This window comes from Tursiops truncatus, chromosome 17 (genome assembly GCF_011762595.2).
Source record: "Tursiops truncatus isolate mTurTru1 chromosome 17, mTurTru1.mat.Y, whole genome shotgun sequence".
Classification (NCBI taxonomy): Eukaryota; Metazoa; Chordata; class Mammalia; order Artiodactyla; family Delphinidae; genus Tursiops; species Tursiops truncatus.
The window spans coordinates 66,262,493-66,285,826 of NC_047050.1; the positions used below are offsets into that span (position 1 = coordinate 66,262,493).

Sequence of the window (23,334 nt, forward strand, 5' to 3'; positions counted from 1 at the left end):
GTTCTAAATGAGAAAAAGTGCAGCCTGGCAGGTAGAAGGGACACAGACCTTTGTGTAAGGAACACTGAGCTCTAGTTCCCATCCTACCCCTGGCTTGCTGTGTGACCTTGGGCAAGTTTTCTTACCTTTCTGAGCAGTGGCATCTTCATCTGGGTTGAGTTTGGGCTTGGTCGTCTCTGAGGGATGGGGCTCCAGCCAGCGGGAGCGTACATACCTTGAATAAAGGACCACCCTGCCCTCAGCATTCAACCAGCTGTTGTCTTGCGTGGGACCAGGGTTGCCAAATACATTTTTGGACCTTGTAATGAAATTTCCTGAATTTTTAGATGTAGGCAGTTAGTTGAGAAATATTTTACACATGCTGTGGGTGGAGCCTGTAGCCAGAAAGAGCCCGTAGGTTTTCAGTTTGCAGCTCCGTGCAAACGCGCTGTTCTTTGTGGATTTTCACGGGCTGGGGCCCAGGAGCGGAAGGTTGCTCATTTGATTTGTTTTGCCTTCAAGGTACCGGGGGACCAAAGCCAGACTAGAAACGGGGTCATGAGATCACTGTTGCCTAGAGGCCTAGAGGGGAGGTGTGGCCTTCCTTTCCACGTGGGTGGAAATGTCCGCTGAGGCAGTGGACTCGGTCAGCTGATCTCCTTGGGATTTAACCCCAGATCTAGCCACCAGCCTTGTCTCTGGTTCCATGGACTCTGTGGCATCCAGATCTAGAGGGAATCAGTTATTTCAGTGTATTCGTTTTTCACTCAGCAATGTAACTTGTAGCTTTTCTCTGTGTGTCCACATACCTCACTCTTTTTTAACTGCCGCATAGTATTCCATGGTTTTTTTTCAACTATTCCATATTAATGGACACTTTGCTTTCATCCGTTTCCCCTTTCCTTTCTACCTCCCCTGATGTCGTGCCATAGAATTTGTTTTGCTCACCCTCCACTGCACACCTCCTTCCTTCCTCCCCTCCCTCCCTTTCCCTTTTCTCCTTCCCTTGCATCCGTCCATCTCTGGATCCACTCAGATGCGAGGTGTACGGGGCAAACTCCTGAGACCTTGCCTCTGGGAGCTCCAGTCCACTGGGAAACCAGAGAAGAAGCGCATCATGGAGGCTCCCTGGAAGCAGGTTCTTCAACAGTCTTTACAAAGGAGCTCTTTCTGGCCTTTTGGAGGATGAGAATCTCCGAGGCAGATGCCAGTCTTTCAAAGGAGGAGCCCACCTCGGAATGTTACCACGTCTGCTTCCTGGGACCTTGCAGAACCATCGTCGGCGGCCCGTCCTCCCCTTTTCCCCATTGCTGGAGGCTGTGGCTTGAGCAGAAAACCCCCAAGGTTGGCTCTGGAATGATGACCCTGAGAAGGGAGAGGAGCTGTCGTGAGTTTGATGGGTGGCTTTTGCCTTTGGTGTGGAAGCCATCAGGACCTTGCACAAAGCTGCAGGTCGGAAGTCAGCCTAAAAATAGATGCAGAACCTCAGGTCTTCTTCTCTCGAGGAAATTAAGTAAAGATGAATGAAAAAGGGAGTGAAGGTGTTGTGTCTCTCAGAGACAGACAGAGAGGACGAGGCGTCTCCAGTCACCGCGCCTTTATTTTCCAAATGGGTTTCAAATGTGTATTTTGTGCCAGGAGCTGTGCTTCCCTCTCCTTTCGTCCTCTGCTTCTTATCTCGTAGGCATCTTGATGGTGATCACAGTAACGGTCCACAGAGCATCACTTGCTGGCAAACGGCTTTCTAGGAATGGAAGAATGAGTGTGTGCAGTTCAGAGGCCCACAGCCTACTCTGCTTTTAATCACGTGGGTCACCTGAACAAGTCATTTAAATAATGTTTCTCCGTTTTGTCCTCTGTAAAGTAGGGAAAGTATCGCCGTCTTCCTTCTAGGGATGTTGGAAAGGGTACAATGAGTCAATCCATGTGAAACACCTAACCTAACCCTGGAATGGCTACCTGGAATATAGTAAGTGCTCAGTAAACATCACACACGTGCATGCACACACACACGTGTCTCAAATGTCTCCTTACCTGAGAGGCCGTCCTGGCCCCTCTGTATAAACAGTACCCACCTCACCCCCCACCCCCATCTCCCTCTCCCGTTCTTCCTCTATTGGTCTCTGCAACACGTATCATATGACCATCTGACCCCCTATGTAGTTACTTGTTTATTTGTCTGTTTGTTGACTGTCTTCCACCCCCGCCCCCTCTCGAACCCTGCAAATGCCGAGGTCTCTGTTACTTGTATTTAATGCTTTAGTCCCTGGAACGTGGGTAGGTGCCTACTAAATATGGGTGGAACAGATGAGTCTCTATTTTAGAGTTGACCTCCAGGCCCAGACTCAGGCACAGGGAGGTAAAGCGACCTACTCAAGATCACCCAGCTACCAGCAGCTGAAGAGTCTGGAATCATTTACATCTAAAGGTTTAAATTCTAATTTAAACCATGAATGCCTCCCTGCCGGTAAAACAAAAAACAGAAAAACTAAGTGTAGTGCCTGACACACAGTAAGGATTTAGTAAATGTTAACTAAAGGTAATGGGGGTCATCATTCCCGCAGCAGCTGTCCCCTGCCCCGGGACGCCCCCGTCTGGCTGTACCCCAGCTTTCTGAGCAGTACTCAGGCATCAGTGGGCACAGTCTTGAGAAGATTAGGTGGCATCCAGGCCGGTGGGCAGGTGCGGCGCCAGAATTAAAGTGAGTTCGTGCCCTTTCCCGGAGGGCTGCCCAGTCCAAGGGAGGGGAACGGCACTCTGTGGAAGATGTCGAGTTCCCGGTGTTTCCAGAGTTGGTGGGAGCTTCCAAAACATGCCAGTGTCTCTCCTGGTTGTCCTTTCACTTGCTTTTTTCTTTCACCCAAGGCTGAGGCGGGGCTTGCAGGGATCTTAAAGGGCAGGAAATTGTCTCCATTTTCTGGACCTCGTCCCAGTTGTCCTTTGGAAGGTTTTATTGCTCCCATCTTTAAGATGAGTAAACTGAGGCTCAGGGAGGTGTAAATACTGAAGCCGGGCTTCAAACCCAGGCCTGCTGGATCCCAAATACCTCACACCCCTGCCCCCCTGCTCAGATGCTCTTATAGTTGGATTCTGATTTGGCAGCATGTATTTTTTTTTAAGCATCCTTGAACTATTGGACATGTTTATTTTTTTTCTTAACTTTTCATTTTATATTGGAGTATAGTTGATTAACAATGTGGTATTAGTTTCAGGTGTACAGCAAAGTGATTGTTATACATATACATGTTTCTATTCTTTTTCAAATTCTTTTCCCACTTAGGCTGTTACATAATATTGAGCAGAGTGGCCTGTGCTATACAGTAGGTCCTTGTTGGCTATCTTTTTTTTTTTTTGGCTATCTATTTTAAATATAGTAGTGTGTACATGTCAATCCCAGACTCCCAATCTATCCCTCCACCTCACCCTTCCCCTCTGGTAACCGTAAGTTCGTTCTGTAAGTCTGTTTCTGTTTTGTAAATAAGTTCATTTGTGTGTTGTTTTTTTTTTTTTAGACTCTGCATTTAAATGATATCATATGATATTTGTCTTTCTCTGTCTGTCAGCATGTATTGAGCAATAACTCCAGGCTGGGTGCCATGCCTCATTTTTTTTCCTTGTTTGCTTGTTATGGTTTTTAAACTGTTTTCTCCAGACGAGGGGACGGTGCGTGTAAGAGGTACATGGGGGAGGATACTTTGTCTTGTAATCTTGTGATTCTTTGGATTACAGCAGCTATGGGGAAAGAGCCCAGGCGCTGAAGGAACACTGCCCTGAATTCAGATACGAGCCCAGCCTCTGAAGTTGCTGTGTGACCTGTGTCGAGTAATCAGCCTCTCTGAGCCTCAGTTTCCATACTTGTAAAATGGAACAAGAACTCTTACTTGGAAAAAACACTGAGGATCTGAGATAGTGAATAGAAAATGCCGGGGTGCTTGGACCCTGGTGCTGGTTGGCCGTCACTAAGCTGTGGCTCTTATTATTATCGTTGTTGTGCTTTAGCACATGGTGTTATACTTAAGTGTTCCTTCTTTCTTTGCCCTGTTTATCTTTGTCCCTCTTAAGGGTGCAGGCCGAGCCTCATTCATCGCGGCATCCCCGCCTTCTAACACAATTCTTGGTACGTGGTTGATGTGCACTAGTGCGGGGCACACGAACGAGTGAACGAATGAACAAATAAAGGGGCCCATGGTTTGTCGGGACCACGCTGGCCGGCTGTTGGGGGATGTATTTCCTGGAGTCTTATCCCCTCTTGTCAGATCCAGGCTGGGACAACGGTACAGTAGTTCCATTGTTCCCAGATAGCACTTCCTATCTGAATGTCTCGGCCAGGGCAGCCCTCGGCCCCACCCTGCCCTGCTGCCCTATCACCCACCCCTACTTGGACGCTGGCGGGCTCCCCGCTAGCCTGCCCCGAAGGAAGCTTCCACGGCCCCTCGTCTCCCCGACTCCCTTCAGTCACAACAGTTGTCGAAGGGGGCATTTCCTCTCTCCAGAATGTTTCGCATTCCAGGGAAGACCTAGAAAACGCTAAATCAAAATGCTCTGCATGGGGCTTCCCTGGTGGCGCAGTGGTTGAGAGTCCGCCTGCCGATGCAGGGGACACGGGTTCGTGCCCCGGTCCAAGAAGATCCCACATGCCGCGGAGCGGCTGGGCCCGTGGGCCATGGCCGCTGAGCCTGCGCGTCCGGAGCCTGTGCTCCGCAGCGGGAGAGGCCGCAGCAGTGAGAGGCCCGCGTACTGCAAAAAAAAAAAAAAAAAAAAAAAAAATGCTCTGCATGAGCCTGACCCTTCAGAGCTCAACCTACGTCCTCCTGCCTTGCACCCCACTCTCCCTTTGTCTGATTGGTAAGTCAGGACTCATCCCTAGTCAACCGCTGAAGAAACTGAGGCTCAGAAAGGTGGGACTGCTAGTAACACAGCTGGTTAGTGAGAGGACCTAGGGCCACTACTAGCTCTCCACACCTAACCGGTGCTTCTGCCACTAGTTCCCTTCCTGGTTGCATCACTGGTGTGCGGGGCCCTTCTCTGTTGCCGGAAGAGCTCTGAGGGGTGTGTCACAACGTCAGTGACGTGGGCACTCTCAATCTGTTAGCTCAGGGTGGCCTCCCACTGCCCTGTGAGGTGTTCAGGGTCCAGGCGTCGTCACACCCACCCAGCCAGGGAGGAAACAGGAGCCTGGAGGGCCGAGTAGCTGTGACACGGCTTGGGGTGGCAGCACTCTTCCTTCTGCCAGCGTTCCCTTTCCTGCTCAATTTGACTCATAGATCAGTTGTTCTCAAACGTGGTTTCCCGTTGGAATCATCTGAGGAATTTAAATATCTTGCTGCCAGGACCCAACCCCCAAAGATTCTGACTTAGTCAGTCAGGAGTGGAGCCCAGGCATTGGGGTTATAACATCTCCCCCCGGGATTCTCCGGTGAAGCAGCGTCAAGAACCACGATCTCAGATCATCCCTGTTACAGGGCTGTCGGGAAAGCTGACAGTTCTAGCAGTTCCCAGACTCTATTTCAGACCGAGGTCCAGCCCTCCGAAATCAAACCTTGCCCGCCTTTGCTCCGATTCATGGCCGCTTGCGTTTCAAAAGAACTGGCAGTGCTGAATGAGGACGCTAGGGGAATAGGGGCGTGGAGAAGTCCCAGAGATGTCATGTCTTGTGTCCCTATTGTGTACTGGGCCCTGTTCTAGCACAAAGAGACCTCTGCTGATGTCATCCCCATTTCACAGATGAGAAGTCTTGCTCAAGCTGGTAGGGGCAGAGCTGGGATTTGAAGACAGAGAGCTGGCTCCAGAGGCCGCTGTTTTAATCACTGTGTCTGTTGCTCTGCTCTGTGATGAACTGGTTCGCACTCGGCTGAGAATCTGCTCTCCCCAGCTGATCCTTCACGGTGATGCTGAGGCCTCGATCTCATCTGTCACCCTGCTGCTCAAGAGCCTCTAGGAGTCCCCATCGCATCTGTGGGGGAAGGGCAAACCCTTAGCACGGCCTGTGAGGGATTCCCCTTACAGTCTGACCGCTGGCAGACCGTTCTTTCACACTCCATGTCACACATGCTGTTAACACTGTTTGAAAAGCTCCTCACCTCTCTCTGCCTGGTGCACTTCTGCTCTTCAATACCTAGCTCAAATATCCTCTTCTCTCATCTACGAAGGAAGAGTCAGTGATGCCTTCCTCTGTGGATCACGAGTTCCTGGAGGAGTGGGACTCTGTCTCACCCATGGTTGCTCTCCTCACTCGGCATCTACCAGTGGATGGCCAGCCTCCCACGTGTAGGATGACGTCCTTTACCTTAGGTTCCACTTTAGTTCAGCCACGAAGACATATTGTTTTTATCTTCTGAATATCAGAGGATTTTTCTTTCTGTAATGAATTCTTTTCTTCAGGGTGCCTCGGGCTCCACATTGCATAATTGACATTATTTACTGTGTTTTCCCAGGCCGGGCTGAGGTTTCAGAGGAGTTCCGAGCTCCTGTGGAGATTTGCTTCTCTCCAGCCTTGGGCTCTCTGCACTCTTGAACATCTCAGGGCCCAGAAGAAAAAGAAGAAAGCCAGCCAGTTCTGGGAGCAGCCTGGGTGAAGAGAGGTAGGTGTCTTGTTTAGTGTCCAGCTCGATTCCTGAACTCAACCACCACGCACCAGACAAGGCAGAAGCAAGAGGAGTGGTGTCTCAGCAGCCCGAGTGACGTTCGTTTGTTTGCTCATGTGCTGTTGTGGGAACGGCAGCAGATGCTCAGCGAGGAGGAGGAAGGTGCTTTAGGACAGCCCTCCCAGGCTCTGAAGAGGGCGGGCACACGGGGAGCCCCTAGCTGTCAAGACCCAGTGTGAGACTTCGCCACGGCTACAGTGAAGGGGGCAGGAGAAGTCGAGCTTAAAGTTGCTGGGTGAACTCTTAGAGTTTATTCTGCAGAAATACATGCCTAGTTGCAGATGATGTGAATAGGATCTTCATCTCAACATTGTTTGAAATAGCAAACAGTGAGACAGTTTTTATTTACTTATTTCTCTATTTACTTATCGACGTACGATGCCTAATTTTTATTTTATTTTTTTATTTAAACTGAGGTATATTTGATTTACAGCAGCAGTCCCCAGACTTTTTGGCACCAGGGACTGGTTTCGTGGAAGACAATTTTTCCACGGAACGGGGTGGGGGACGGTTTCAGGATGATTCAAGCACATTACATTTATTGTGCGCTTTATTTCTATTATTATTACGTTGTAACATATAATGAAATAATTATGCAGCTCACCATAATGCAGAATCAGTGGGAGTCCTGAGCTTGTTTTCCTGCAACTCGATGGTCCCATTTGGGGGTGATGGGAGACAGTGACGCCTGACGTGTGTTGCTTATGTCCAGTCTAGTCTGTAAGATACAGCTTAATTGTCACTCACTGATAGGGTTTTGATATGCGTCGGCAAGCAATTGATTTATTATGGTCTCTGTGCAGTCAGACCTCTCTGCTAATGATAATCTATTTGCAGCCACTCCCCAGCGCCAGCATCACAGCCTCAGCTCCACCTCAGATCATCGGGCATTAGATTCTCACAAGGAGGGCGCCACCTAGATCCCTCACGTGCGCTGTACACAGTAGAATCTGATGCCACCGCTGATCTGACAGGAAGCAGAGCTCAGGCAGTAACGTGAGCGATGGGGAGCGGCTGTAAATACAGATGAAGCTTCGCTCGCTCTCCCGCCGCTCACCTCCTGCTGTGTGGCCTGGCTCCTAACAGGCCACGGACCAGCAGTGGTCTGTGGCCCGGGGGTTGGGGACCCCTGATTTACAATATTGTGTTAGTTTTGGGATGACAACATAGCGATTCAAAATTTTTACGGATTAGACTCCATTCATAGTTGTTATAAAATATTGGCTCTATTTCCTGTGCGGTACGATATAGGCTTGTAGACTATTTATTTTATATGTAGCAGTTTGTACCTCTTAATCCCCTATCCCTATCTTCAGTGCCTAGTTTTTAATTGGATTACTGGATATGTAAAGAAACAGAAGAATTTGACCCAAACTTAGGGAGAAAAATAGTCAATAGAAAACAGAGGGCTTCCCTGGTGGCGCAGTGGTTAAGAATCTGCCTGCCAGTGCAGGGGACATGGGTTTGTGCCCCGGTCCAGGAAGATCCGACATGCCGCAGAGCAACTAAGCCAGTGCGCCACAACTACTGAGCCTGCGCTTCAGAGCCCGCAGGCCACAACTACTGAAGCCCGTGCACCTAGAGCCTGTGCTCTGCAACAAGAGAAGCCACCACGATGAGCCCGTGCACCACAATGAAGAGCAGCCCCCGCTCACCACAGCTAGAGAAAGCCTGCATGCAGCAACGAAGACCCAACGCAGCCAAAAATAAAGAAAGAAATAGAAAAAAATTAAAAAAAAGAACACAGAATGGAATTTAGATTTTTGAGCTAAATGCACATTTGCCTGATCAATTGATTTTATTATTATTAGGTTCACAGAAAAATTGAGTGGAAAGTATAGAGAGTTCCCATATATGCTCTGTCCCCACATGCAGCCTCCCTCACTAGCAAGAATGGTGTAGTCTCCCTCCTGTGCCAGAATGGTATATTCGTTACAACTGACAAATCTACGTTCTCCAACACATCGTTATCACCCGAAGCCCATAGTTTGTATTAGGATTCACTCTCGGTGTTGAACATTCTATGACAACTGTATAATGACATGTATCCACCATGGTAGTATCGTATGGCATCGTTTCCCTGCCCTAATAGTCCTCTCTGCTTCATCTATTCGTCTCCCCCAGAGAGATACAATTTACATGCTCCTCAGTTGGGGATCGGTTGATTAAATCATAATGCCTTCATAAAATGGAGTACTCCACAGCTGTTAAAAAGAATGGGTGGCTTTACGAAGTGATGCGGAACACTCTTGAAGTTCTATTCACCACTGTCGTCCTTAACGATGTTGATTTTAAAAAATGAAAAGAAGGAGGGCATATCACAGCGTGTAAAGTGTGCTGACACAACGGCTCCACTGATGCGCACCCACCACTCCCAAATCAGCTGCCTGTATGTCCACACTTAACACAGTCTGTGGTTCCTGCCTCTGTTGATCTGTAAGTCCCAGAAGACAGACCCCTCCAGGAGGGCAGGATCTGTCCATGTGCAAGGATATTATCACCTGGGCCAAGCCCAGATCCAGGCACACCACAGCCTTCCCATTAGTATCTGTGAACGCATGAATGATGAACGGACGGGGGAGTTTTCTTCCCACAGTGTCCTTCTGCCTCCTGCCCCTCAAACACATGGGCTGGAGTGGAAGCCCCGGGTGTCCCTTCTCCTCTCCTGGGTACCGTCCCTGGCCTACCCACCCCCGCCGCTTGAGTCTCTATGCTCTGCCAGGCTTCATTATTCCCCAGATTACAAAGACTCGAGGGGTTGAGGGGAGAGGCTTGAAACGGACCTTCGAGATGATAACATGTAGCTGACGCTGTCAGTCAGGCCGATCTGACTTAACTGATTAATTTTATTGTATGAGCCAAGCGACCCAGCAGCTGGGAGCGGACTCCTGATCTGACAGCAGGCTGGTGAGTCAGACCCGATGGGTTTGATTCCACGCGCCGGTGTGGCTGCCCATGTGACCTTGGCCACGTTACTTAACCTTGCTGAATCTCAATTTCCTGATCTGTAAAAGGAGGCTAAGAATGCTTCTCTTGAGGTTGTCATGAGGATTAAATGCGATCACATAGGGGAAAGTGCCCTTTGAGGAAAGAGGAAGGTGAAAATGCTTATCGGGTCGGGAGGAAAGTGAGGCAGGCCCGCTATTGTCCTCAGGTGCTGCATCCTTCCCTGGGCAACAGTCCTAACTCCAAGTCAGATAGGTTATAATTTGGCTTCCTCTTTTATTCAGTGCACTTCTCTCAGCCTCCCAGGGCTTTCAGCTTAAGCAAATAAATTATCCTGCGCCGCCGGGCTCTGTGTTCTGTAGCCAGCCTATGTTTGAGCATGATAGAGATTCTTATCCGGCCAGGTAATATTACACAGCAAGGGATGACATTTCTTATCAGAGGCCCTGTGGAATCAGAGATAGGAGCCCTTTCTTTTTACCGGCAGCCAGGCCTTCATGTGCACGGCTGGCAGGGAGGGTAAGAGGGGCAGGCCGGGGCCCAGAGTGGGCGGCTTGGGCTGCAGTGGCATCAGCTGGCCCTCTTCTCTCAAGACAGCCACTCCCAATGGCCTGCCTTAACGGATGTAGGCTATTTTGAGATTTTTGCATATGATAGAAACAGGGCAGGGCCCGGGAGTGTGAATGAGGAAGGAAGGAGAGAGCTTGATGCTGCTGGACCAGCTTGGGGTGGAGGCATGTGAGGCGTCTTGCCCTTGTACAGAGAGGCAGGCGGCCTCCTGCTGCTGGGTCCAGGCCGTTCACCGGCCCTGTGGATTGCAGGGTGGAGGCAGCTGAGGCCCAGGTACCTACCAGAGACTTGGCTGTGGGAGTGACGAGGTGCTGGGCGACCTCCACGTCCCCGTCAGGAGGCCGACCTGTGTGGATGCAGCAGGATGGGTACCACACGGGGCTCTGCTGCCCTCGGGCTTCTGTTTGGGAGGCACTGGCAAGTGGGAAGGCAGGAAGGGAGTGAGGTCAGGGCGCTTACTCCTCTGCTTCCTCCCTGCTGGGACCCTGAGTGGTACAGGCAAGGTCTGCACAGAGGAGCCTGCGTTAGAATCCTGATTCTGGGATGCACTCGCTGTACATCAGGCAAGTTGTCTACCTCTCTGCACCTTGGTTTCTTCATCCAGTTTTCTTTCCGTCTCTCACCACTTGCCTTTGGGTTCCATTGATCTCTGTGCCTGTCTTTGGCCCTGAGATGCCAGAGGAAGGGGCACTGCTGGGTCCCCCAGGGTCTGAGGCCAGAGCTCAGTGTGGATGAAGCTCCAGTGTAGACGGAGGTGGTCAGAGTGACCACATGATTTGCGTACCGCGACCTCTGTGGGGGACACATGCTCAGGGCTCTTCTCGTCCTGTGTTTTCGGAAGTCCTGCGCTGCTCTCAAGTAATAATCTTGCCCTCATCAGAAAGGAGAGGGGAAGTGGTTTCTCCCTCTCTCCCTGGACCCCTTCCAGCCAGAGGCCCTGCTCCTGCTTCCTTCCAGTTGGCCTCACTTCCTGTTTTCCTCCCTCTCTCGCCCTGCCTCTCCCGTGCCGGGCCTCGCGTCGGGCATGCCGAGTTTTCCTGTCCCTCACCTCTCCTCCTCCCTATGGCCAAGTACAAATTCTGAAAGCACAGCTCTGACCATGCCCCTCTCCACGCGAAAATAGTCTAACCTCTTAGCGTGGCCTTTGAGGTCCTCCTCACCTTCACCCCTCTCTGTGATTTTATCCTGGTCACCTTTGGGTGGGACACTGGTCCTGGTAAGCAGGTCGCCTCCTTGTCTTTTGAACCTGCCGCCGTCTTTCTTTGACTTTCATGCTTTGTTCTCGACGTTTCTTCCTCTTTGGATGGCTATGGGGTCCATGGGCTCTGGCCACCGACAGGGCTGTGTTCAACCGCAGCTCTACCGGCGGCTGGCTCTGTGATTACGAGCAAGTCGCTTCACCACTCTGAGCCTCGGCGTCCTCTGCCGTGACGTGGGCTGCTAGCTCGTGTGCCGGGGCTCTTGTGGGAAGAACCTGTCTACGGGCTCCTGCTGGGGTTTGGCTCATGGCAGGTATTCGGTGAGTGGAGGCTCCCCTCTGTCTAATGGGCTGTCCCTCTGTATCCAGATCCCGCCTGAGCTCAAGTTCCCTTCCATCTTTAGGTTCCTCCACCCCCAAGGCATCTTCCTCTGTTGGAAGGTGTCTGACGTCCTCGCGTCTGGACAGCAGGAATGGACTCTTCTCTTTCCGCCCATGCTGACTTCCTAGCATGATGTGGGTCCCTGTAGGGCATTAGCTGTTGACTAGTGGGCATGGTTTTGGCTTGGCCACAGGAACCATGGATTTAGTGACGGAGACGTTGACTCCAAGGGAATGGAAGAGAGTCATCTGTTCTCTCGTTGAACGTAATTCGACTGAGTGCACGCGATATATCAGGCACTGGGGTTACAAGGGGGTGTAAGCTGGCAGCTGCCCTCACAGAGCCCATCTTCCAGCAGGATGTTTGTCCAGGCCTGGACCACAGATCTGGAAAGACATGGGCCCCTCCCTGAAGGTAGCTCAGAGCCTGGTGTTGGATGGGGGCGGGGGGTGTGGGAGAAGTTCTGTGCCCAAGGAGAGGATGCCTCCCTTGAGATGGGTCAAAGACGATGAGGTCCCACTTCAAGATACCACTCTTGACCTTGTCGGGTTGTACATCTGATTTTCAGACGTCTCCCACTATCCCCACTATGGCTTCCCTTCCTGCCAAGGGTATGGGGGTCAGGTCCGAGGTCACCAGCACCTCTCAGCATGGACCTTCATAAAGCCTTGAGAAGTAAAGTCCACTAAGAGAGATGTTCTAGAACATTCCAAGCTGGCTAAGCAGGATGGTGCCTTGAGCACGCAGGGCAGCTTGTCCGTGGCCAGGACAGTGGGTGAGAGCCAGCCAGCTGACCGTCCTGGCCACAGCTTCTGGACTCTCTCCTCATGGGCCTCAGGCCCCTGGGGCTTCAGTTGAGTTTTTTTCTTCCCTCCACCACCAACACTCTTATCCAAGTCATCCTGCCTAGATCACAACAACAGCTTCCAGATTTGATTCCCTGAATCCAATCTCACCACTCGGCAATCCATTCTCCACTCAGCAGCCAGCATGACTTTGTTAAGTGGGAATCCACCTGTGTCTGACCCACAACATACGTAAGCCTTCCCATTTCTGCTCCTGGGATAAAGACCAAAACCCCTACGGGGCTCCTGTGTGAGTTGGCCCAGCTGCTCTCCTTCTTACTCAGTGTTCTCCAGCCTCACCAACCTCTGCTGAGTGATACAAAACTACCCTGTTTCCTGCCGCCCCAGGGCCTTTGCACGTGTCATTCCTCCACCTGGAATGCTCATTCCCTCCGTCTTTGTGTGGTGAGTGCTTTCTGACCCTTAAGCTGTCCTGTTGTTGTTTCCTCCCATTCACTCCACTTTTCCTTCATAGCGTGATCTGTAATGACATGTTTATTTGTGTTTGTTTCACATCTGTTTTCCTTCACCAGGCTGGAATCCTGTAAAGGCGAGGATGAGGTCATTTTTGTCTACCGCAGTTACGACAATAAAAGCTAGTGCTTTTATCACACCGGCCATATGCCAGGCACTGTTGTAAGTGCTTCATTTTTACCAAACCCTATAATCCCCAGAAGCCCCTCCTGAGGTGTTAGATACTGCAGCAGTCCCCAACCTTTTTGGCACCAGGGACCGGTTTCGTGGAAGACAATTTTTCCACGGACTGGGGTGTATGTGTGGTGGGGGATGGTTCAGGCGGTAATGCGAGCGATGGGGAGAGGCAGATGAAGTTTCGCTCGTTTGCCCGCAGCTCACCTCCTGCTACGTGGCCTGGTTCCTAACAGTACCGGTCCACCGCCCTGGGGGTTGGGGACCCCCGAGATACTGTTATTGCCTTCATTCATTTTACAGGTGAGGAAACGGAAGCACAGAAAGCTTAAGTAATGTGGCCCAGCTCTCCCATCTAGTAGATGGTAAAACCAGGACTCAAAAGTGCAGTAGCTCTGGACCCCTCTGCCAGGGCCTTCCCCGGGGGCGCTCAGTGGATGGGCAGTGCACGAATCAAAGGGCCACGGTCCCATCTCTCAGGGAGGTTCTCCTTGAAGTTTCTGCACTGGGTTCAGGGCTGGCAGCATGGTAAAGAGAAGGGGACCTGGGTTGCAGTGTGGGCACCCCCATTCAATAACTGGGTGACTGTCGGCAAATCCCTCAACTTCACTGAGCCTTGCTGTTCTGAGCTCAGGCTGGGAGCAGTGCCAGTCGCCTGCGTGATAGGAAAGGAAAATCTGAGAGCTTATAGTGTGTGCTCTGAAAATGTTACCTGCCTTGCTGTCTTAGAGGGCTTCTCGGTTTTGGTTAGAGTGTGTGCCACCCGCTTTCAACCAGAAGTGAGGAGATCTTGGCTGCGGTGACAAGGAGAAGGGCTGAGGCTCAGGTGCTGCAGGACATGGAGGGGGTTGGACTTCAGGCATCCCCTCCCCTCTCTTCTGCCCTTAGTGTGTCATTACCTTAAGTTGGAGTTTTCACTGACACACAGTTACAGGGCCAAGGGAGAGGAGTTTGGTGACCCCCTGCCCATGAAAGGAGATGGAAGGGCCCCCAAGAGCATCCTGAGTCTCTGGACGCTGTGGCAAAGGACTGCATTTTACTGGGAACCTCCCTCTCCCAGTGTCTTTCTCTCACTCCTGGGGATCTTTGCAGCCCCTGGATGACGCCCCCACCTGACCCAGAGACAGGGGCATTTAGAGTCATAGGGACCTTGCTCCAGCGATTAGTTACGTGTAAGCCCATTCTGAAGGCAGAATGCGTTCTGATCCTGACTCCATCATTTACTAGCAATGTGATCATGGATGAGTTTCTTAATGACCCGGTGCCTTGGTTTCCTCACCTGTAGAATGGGATGCTGACAGTAGTGTGTGTCATTGGTAGACTGAACTATTGGTCCCAGTTCTTCGCTCCTCCATAATAACATTAACACATGCGTTCCTTTGCCGTGGCCTCAAGGTGGGCGAATGCACTTCTTCACCCTGTGACTTTGGTCTTGGCCATGTGACTTGCTTTGGTTCATGGGATGTTAGCAATATCACTGGAGTGGAGGATGGAAACGTGTGGATGCAGTTGGGCTTGCTTTCCTGTGTGCCTTTCATCATGACAACATGCCTTTGGTAGTATCCAGCCCACAGAAGATGAGAGACTTGGAGCAGATTCAGAATTCACACCTAGCACGGAGCCAAGCTCAGACAGACCTTCCCTGTATCATCTAACTGCTAGCTGACTAACAGACACGTGAGTGAGAAGTAAATGCTTATTATTGTATGCTGCTGAGTTGGTGGTATTCTGTTAATGCAGCATTCTTGTAGCCATAGTGACTAATATAACACCTCATGAAATTATTATAAAAATTATAATTAATAAAGTGAGTTGGTTCACATATTAGTTTCTTATTGCTGCTGTAACAAAGGACCACAAATTCAGGGGCTTAAAACAACACAAATTTACTATCTTACAGTTCCATAGGGTAGAATCCAAGGTGGGTCCCACTGGGCTAAAATCAAGGTACACAGGGCTGGTTCTTTCTGGAGGCTCCAGGAGAGAGTCTGTTTCCTTGCCTCTTCCAGCTTCTAAATGCCGCCTGCGTCCCTAGACTTATGGCCCCTTCCCTCGTCTTCAAGGCCAGCCACATGACCTCTTTTCACGCCTTTCTTCCTTAGTCACAGCTTTCTCTTCTGCCTCCCTCTTCCATTTTTAAGGCCACTACTGATTATATTGGACGCACGGAAACAATCCAGGATAATCTCACTATATTAAGGTGAACACATTAGCCATTTATTTCCATCTGCATCCTGAATTCCTCTTTGCCATGTAACCTAATGTAGCCACAGATTTCAGGGATTCAGGCATGGGCATCTTTGGGGGACCACTATTCTGCCTACCACAGCACGTCAGGCACTCAGGACAGGACCTTGTACGCACTGTGTACTTGTATACATATGTGTTAGTATTATGATCAGCCTTAGTTTCGTCATCTGTGAGATGAGTGAGAGATAGTCCCATCTGATGTCCACACAGATCCTCAGAAAAGCTTTGTTTTCCTGGACATGTTGCCCCCAGGAGACATATTGCATCCCTTGGTCTTGGATGGACTGGAGGCTGTGGGCTTATAGGAAGGGGGTGAGGTCAGTTTCCTAGCTGGCTTTGGAGCAGACCAGAGGTTCTTTAGGATGATGATGGTGCTTTCTGATTAAATATCGTAACGACTCTCCTTTTGTCCTCACTATCAGTCAGTAGAGCCCCTAGCACAGGGCACTGGCCAAACGACCAGTGGGGCTGGGATGAGCCAGTCCAGAGCGGCCAGCCGGTATCTCCTTGTGCCCAGCTGGTTCCGTCCTTCATTTGACAGATCCCTCTGACAACAGATTGCAGGGAAAAAGAAACTTCCTGGCACAATTGATACCAATTTGAAGGAAGCAGCTGGCTTTGGCGGGGGCAAGGAAACAAAATCCAGTGACACTGATAATGTCTCACCAGCCTGCGTTAATTGAGGAACTGCTGGGTGGCTGCAGGACACGTCCAGAGGGTGGGAGGGTGTGAATTCCTACATAGGTAACTTAGAATCCAGTGTAGGAGCAGAGTGGTATTAACCATAGGAGGAGAATAGCCTGGGTTTGGGGTTCCTGGGTTTTGAAGGTTCTGTCAGTGACTTACTGTGTTACCATGAGGTCAGTGACACCCTCTGTCCCCTGGTTTCCTTACAGTGGCAAAGTAGAGTTTGCTGGATTTCTTTCCCTTCCCAGTCAAAAGTAAACGCTACGGCAATGACCAATGCTTAAGATGAAACTAAGGAGAATCATGAAAAGAACTTGATAGCTCTTTGGACATCACCAAGCTTACCTGGGGAAATGAGGCCAGAGAGGTGAAGTATGGTCTAAGATCACACAGCCAGTTGGGGCTAAAGCCAGGTCCTGGAACTCACCATGGTTTCCTCCCTCCTTTTATTTTATGTATGTATGTATTTATTTATTTATTTAATAAATTCTATTTATTTAATACATTTTATTTATTTATTTATTTATTTATTTATTTATTTATGGCTGCGTTGGGTCTTTGTTGCTGCGCGCGGGCTTTCTCTAGTTGTGGAGAACGGGGGCTACTCTTCGTTGCAGTGTGCGGGTTTCTCACTGTGGTGGCTTCTCTTGTTGCAGAGCATGGGCTCTAGGCGCACGGGCTTCAGTAGTTGTGACTCGTGGGGTCAGTAGTTGTGGCTCGCGGGGTCAGTAGTTGTGGCTCGCAGGCTCAGCAGTTGTGGCACACTGGCTTAGTTGCTCCACAGCATGTGAGATCTCCCTGGACCAGGTCTCGAACCTGTGTCCCCTGCATTGGCAGGCAGATTCTTAACCACTGCTCCACCGGGGAAGTCCCCCTCCCTCCTTTTAAGTAGATGTCCCATGCTGCCGTCTTTGTTACTGTCACCTGTTGACTGAAGCAGAGATGGTCCATTTCAACCACGCCTGTTGACCTTTTACTCTAGGTTTATTCGCCACGTGGCTTTGGCGGGGCTGGTAGCTTCTTGCCACATGCTTCAGGTACCCCACGGTTCAATTTGACAGGCTCTAACTGCAAGTGTCATTTGTTTTGCTAATTGTGTGATTCATGACGGTAAATCGTGACTGTGGGCTGGGAATGTTGGGTTCAGGTTTGCAGGGCTAACTGATACAGAGTGGGGAAAATGCAGTGTGAGCGTTACTTTTATGTGTCAACTGGCCAGGCTATGGGGTGTGTGTGTGTGTGTGTGTGTGTGTGTGTGTGTGTGTGTGTACACGGGCAGGAGAAATGGACTCCAACTCTCAATGGACAGAAATGGGAGGAATTGTGGGCAGACATCGCTGGGCATGGCCTACCCCAGGGTGCAAGTTGTACATCTCAGTTTATGACTCTCGGTCTGTCCTCTGTTTAACCTCTTGGGTTATCTGTTCTAATCTAGTGAGGGTGCACGGGAACTCTGGAGCCAGTCTACCTTGTTTCAGATCCAGCCTCTACCACGAACTGGCCCTGTGACCTTAGGCAAGTTTCCTATTCTCTCCATGCCTCAGATTCTTCAGGAAAATGGGCTCTTAGTACTACAGTAGATACATGAGGATTAGTTGAAATACATGTGTGTGTGTGTGCCTTTACCTGCACGTGTATATACACGTGTATGTATACACTTGTACGTGTATATATATGTGAATATGAGCGCACACATAGAGATATATATGTATACATAAGTGTATCCGTATGTATACATGTATATATATATGAAATTCTGTGTATATGTGTCTATATACACATTCTTGGCTTTGTGTAGACATGTATATACACACATGTGGTTTTGTGCATTATACATGCATATGTATATATGAAAGCATGTGTGTGTATGTATATGTGAATATATGGTTTTATATATATATATATGCACACACACACACATAATATATATAATGTAGTGCATAGCTCATACTGATACTTCCCTGTTTATACATACGTTTGCAGCCTGCAGAGACGTCCCAGCCAGCCTTCCCCTGGGCCCAGTCCCAGTATTTTACAGAGAAATTTTACAGCTGGACCTGAGAGCTGGCGCCCCGCTGCGTCTTGAACCGAGGCCTTCTGAGACCAGCGCCTGGTCCTCTTCTACCCCGGGAGCGGTTCCCATGCCCTTGGGGAGTGTCAGAAGCATCTATGGGGCCTGGTGAAATGCAGATTACTCACAGGCCCCACACGAGCCCTCCTGAAACCAAGAAGTAGACCCAGACTCTGAATATTTAACCAGTCGCCCGGGGGTGATTTGATGGAAACCCACCCCTCGCTGCTGCTGCTACCCGCTGCACTCCCAGCTGCCCGGTGCCGCCCCTAATGGTACCGTCTGCACTCTCTGGTGAAGACGCGCTCCCTTCCCCTCCCAGAAAAGCCTAGTGCATTCTACTCACGCACGCCAGGATCTCAGAGGGGCACAGACCACAGGGCCGGCCTTGCGTTTGGATTTGCAGTCGAATTTAGCTTTCCCACACCCCTGAGAAAGACATGCTATCCTGGCCTCGCCTTTCCCAGGCTGAGCTGAGGTCAGCCTTAGCTCTGGGTAGCCAGACCACCCCGGGCCTCCTCCCCTTTCATAATGAGCTGATTTCTCCCAAGGTACGGCTTCTGGGTGATGCTACCCCATGGCTTTGTTAGTTCCCTGAGTCTCCCCACTAAAAAAAAAACAACTACCATTTATTGAACATCTGCACTGTCTACACACATCGCTCTGATTATTACCCTGCAGGAAAGATATTATCATCCTGAAGCTAGGAGATAATAAATAATCTACAAAAGGGCACGGAGCCAGCATTCAAACCCTGTTCACCTAACTGGAAAACACTTTTTTTTCCCTATCCCAGAGGTGAGTTATGTAAGATTTATTTTCAAGGCCGTAGGTCCTAAATACTTCCCTTTAGCATATGTGAACAAAACCTTGCAGAGAATTTTTTTTTTTTCTAATTTAAAATGTACAGACTGTCCTTGGGATTCCAGGCACATTCCAAAAGTCAGGAGCTGCTCCAACGCGGGCCGAGTTGGAAGGCACACTAGGCGTGAGCCCGGCTGAGGCCGGTGACTTGGAATCACGGTGCTCACTGCCTTGCTCTGTTCAGTCTTTCAGCGGTAAACATGTTTTCTTCCCCACACTTTGGCATTCATCACGAGTTAAATTCCAGGTTGTCAACTCTTGTAAAAAAGGGGTTCAGATCTCGGCGTTAAATCCTCCCCGTTGTCTGTGCAGGGCTGTACTGTTGTGGAGCGCTCAGCCGATCCTCGTGGCTACCTGGAGAGGTCACCCACTTTACAGATGAGGAAAACAGAGGCTCATGTGCTAGCGTCATCGGCCTAGCTTTAAGTCCAAACACTAGTCTCATCACAGCTACCGGGACTCCTTCTGTTTACTAGATCGTTAGGGGTGAGTTTGTGAAGTGTAATCGAGTCTGCATTCAAATTAGGGGGAAAGATCACTCCCTCCTTCATGAGCTGGGGTCCCCTCTGCAAATATCGTAGAACATCTGACCACTGACTGCACTGATGTGTTTATGTGACCAGCTTCCCCGTGAAACGGGAGCTCTCTCTGCTTCACCTCCTTCCATCCTCCAGTGCATAACCCAGACTTGTGACGGCCTCTTCCTAAGATGCATCGGATAAATTAAATGAACAGTGGTTCTTACCAATCAAACCACTCTGGGAGAACTGAACTCTTCTCTGGGCACCAGTTTTCCTTCATTTCTTATTACAAAGCACAAGATATCTCCTCCAGAAAAATCCACAAACCCAGACAAACAAAAGGAAGAAGCAAAAAACACTTGTTATCACTAAGAGGTGACTAATTAAATGAACTAAAGCATATGCATATATATATAATATATATATACACACACACATATACACACACACATATACACACATACATATCTACATATATATACACATATCTATATATATACACACACACATATACACACATACATATCTATATATACACACACACATATACACACATACATATCTACATATATATACACATATCTATATATATACACACACACATATACACACATACATATCTATATATACACACACACATATACACACATACATATCTACATATATATACACATATCTATATATATACACACACATATACACACATACATATCTATATATACACACACATATATATACACATACATATCTATATATATATACACATATCTATATATATACACACATATCTATATATATACACACACACACATATATATATATACACACATACATATCTATATATATACATACACACACATATATATACTTGTAATAGTGTGGCTGTCTACACATACACATTAGTTTGTAAATAGCTCTTTTACTAAATATATGATAAATATCTTCCCACATCAACACATGCACTTCTGCTTCATCACTGTTTGAGTGTTGGGACACCCAGCTTCACTGTGTTTCAGCCATAAGTGGCAGAGACCCTCCAGTGTTTCTTAAGCATCTGGGACAGACGCTTGCTTATGAATTCAGCTTCTGCACTGCTATAAATGATGCTCATCGTTAAATCTTTACAGCTATATTTTCCTATTTTATTAGGATAGAGTCCCTTAAAATAGAATGGGTGAAACAAGGGCTCTTCAGGTTGTTTAGTTTGCCACATTCCACTTCAGGAAGTTTGGACAGTTTCTCTTTCTACCACCATGTGGGAGACCACCGTGTCCTGAGCCATCCACAGCAGGACCCTCTTCTGTCAGCACCTGGCAAAGCGCCAGACACATGGCTCCGCCCACATGCCCCTTCTTCAGAGGCCCTCCCTCCCCGTGGACTGTGACCTGCCTCTGCTGTTCCTCCTTCAAGCCCTTGGTTTCTGGAACACAAGTCTCAAGTCAATGAAATCATGATATGTGATGTTTGGAGCTGAGCCTGAGTAGGTCTGGTTCCCTGTTGTGTCCTGGTGGCCAGCACAGTGTTTCATAATGGTCAGAAGCAAGGGTTTAAGTCAGGAAGACCTGGATTTACTGTGACTCCGCTGCTTCGCTCACCTAAATCTTCACTTTCTCAGTTGAGTTATCACGTGACCCACCTCGCACAAAGATGGTGAGGTTTACATGAGATATGGCGCATAGCTTAACGTGTGGCCTTTGGTGACTGACTTCTTTCACTTGGCATGATGGTTTCAAGGTTCATTCACATCATCTCCTGTGTCTGTACTTCACTCCTCCTTATGCCCAGACAATGTCCCATTGTATGGATGTACCACATTTTATTTGTTCATTCGTCAGCTGATGGACGTGGGGTTTTTCCATTTTTTGGTTATTATGAATAATGCTCCTCTGAAGGTACACGGTTTTGTGTGGATGTATGTTTTCATCTTTCTTGAGTGTGTATACCTGGGAGGGGAACTGCTGGGTCATATGGTAACTGTCTGGGTAACGTTTTGAGTAACTGCCGGATTGTTTTCCGAAGCGCCTACAGCTGTTTTTCGTTTCCACCAGGACCTGCCTGTTCCTCCTCATCATTCATGCTCATCTTTAAACATAACATGATTCCATTTATATGAATTTTTGGAGCACGCAGAATTAATCAGCGGTGCTAGAAATCAGTCCAATGGTTGCCTCTGGGAGGAGGGCAGAGGGTGCTTTCTGGGTGAGGGAAGTGTTTTGTATCTTTAGTTGGTGGTTTAGTGTGTTTGGTATATGCATTTGTCAGAACTCATCAAACTGTTCCTTTAAGATCTGGACATTTCACTGAGTGTTAATTATGCCTAAATTAAAAAAAAAAAACATACAAATGACAAAAACCTAGGTGCGGGGTGGGGGATGGAGAAAAAAACCCCATAAATTATGTCCTGACATGACTTATCTTACCCACCTTCCCTGGACAGAGAGCCTGCGCCTGGCAGGCAAGGCCAATTGTAAAAGGCTCTTAATTGATGAGATTAACTGCGTCTCAGTAGGGAGCCTCGTTAACATCAAGGGGGGGGGGGGGAGAAAAGGAGGTTATTTTTCACTCTCCAAACTTGGGGATGGCTGGAAGGGGGGCCTGGGGTGCATTTGGAGGGCTGTTCCCTGCAGTGGGGGAAGGCGGCAGTGGGAGATCCTGACTCAGACCCTTCTGCATACTAGAGCTGCATTTCCCTTTGGTATTAAGATCCTTTTTTTTTTTTTTTTGGATCATTTTCTCAGTTGGTACAAAAACCTATGCTCCATTTTCATCTACGGGGAGGAAGAGACCAACCTGATTTTTTTTTTCTTTTTTTTTTTTGGTACGTTTTCTAAGGCTGCATCATCCAGCAGAACAAAGGGTTTAGACAGAACACTGTTTAATCCTTCTGAAATGCATTAGTGGCTGATGAACAGACAACAGGAAACAAACAACAACGAAGTGAAAGGTTTTTCTCTCTCCCTCTCAGAATCTGCGAAGAAATATGGATTGACATAAATTCACAGAAGATTAGGATTGGATAGGCATCACTAATTACCCATGTTTAAAAAAAATCGGTATTATAAAATTGTTGATAAAATTGCAAAACGTATCGTTTTATTTGTAGGATAGAAAAAGTATGTTATTTGGTGGGAAGAAGAAACTAATATAAACAATATAAACACCATTATTTTGGGGGAGGATGTGATTACTTGCGGTTTTTTTTCTTATTGCTTATCTGTGATTTATTTTTCCCAATGACCATTTATTGTTTGTGAATTATTATTTTTTTTATTATTATTTTTTTTTGTGTGGTACGCGGGCCTCTCACTGCTGCGGCCTCTCCCGTTGCGGAGCACAGGCTCCGGACACGCAGGCTCAGCGGCCGTGGCTCACGGGCCCAGCCGCTCCGCGGCATGTGGGATCTTCCCGGACCGGGGCACGAACCCGTGTCCCCTGCATCGGCAGGCGGACTCTCAACCGCTGCGCCACCAGGGAAGCCCTGTTTGTGAATTAAATTTTTAAGGAATTATTTTGGTTTTCTCACTGATTGGAGAGATCAGTTTCCTTCACCTGCCCTCTCTCTAAAACAGACCCTCCTTTTCCCTCCCAGCCATGCTTGCGGCTTATGAATTTTAAGGCAGCACTGCATAACGCATTGAACATGAACTTTGGGGTTAGCCAGATCAGAGTTCAATCTTACAGGATGGTGGGCAAGTCACAGATCTTTTCTATGTCTTGGTTTCCTCATCA

The 23,334-nt window shown here is 48.7% G+C and overlaps 1 long non-coding RNA gene across 50 annotated transcripts in view; it reads left to right on the top strand.

The window, feature by feature from the left end:
* The window catches only part of LOC109549452 (uncharacterized), a 396,771-nt gene that overhangs the window by 196,938 nt on the left and 176,499 nt on the right, over positions 1-23,334 (top strand). For all 50 annotated transcript variants that reach the window (XR_012327382.1, XR_012327365.1, XR_012327383.1 and 47 more), the window contains one exon: positions 6,414-6,560. This is a non-coding gene — a long non-coding RNA (uncharacterized lncRNA). The remainder of the gene's footprint in view (positions 1-6,413; positions 6,561-23,334) is intronic.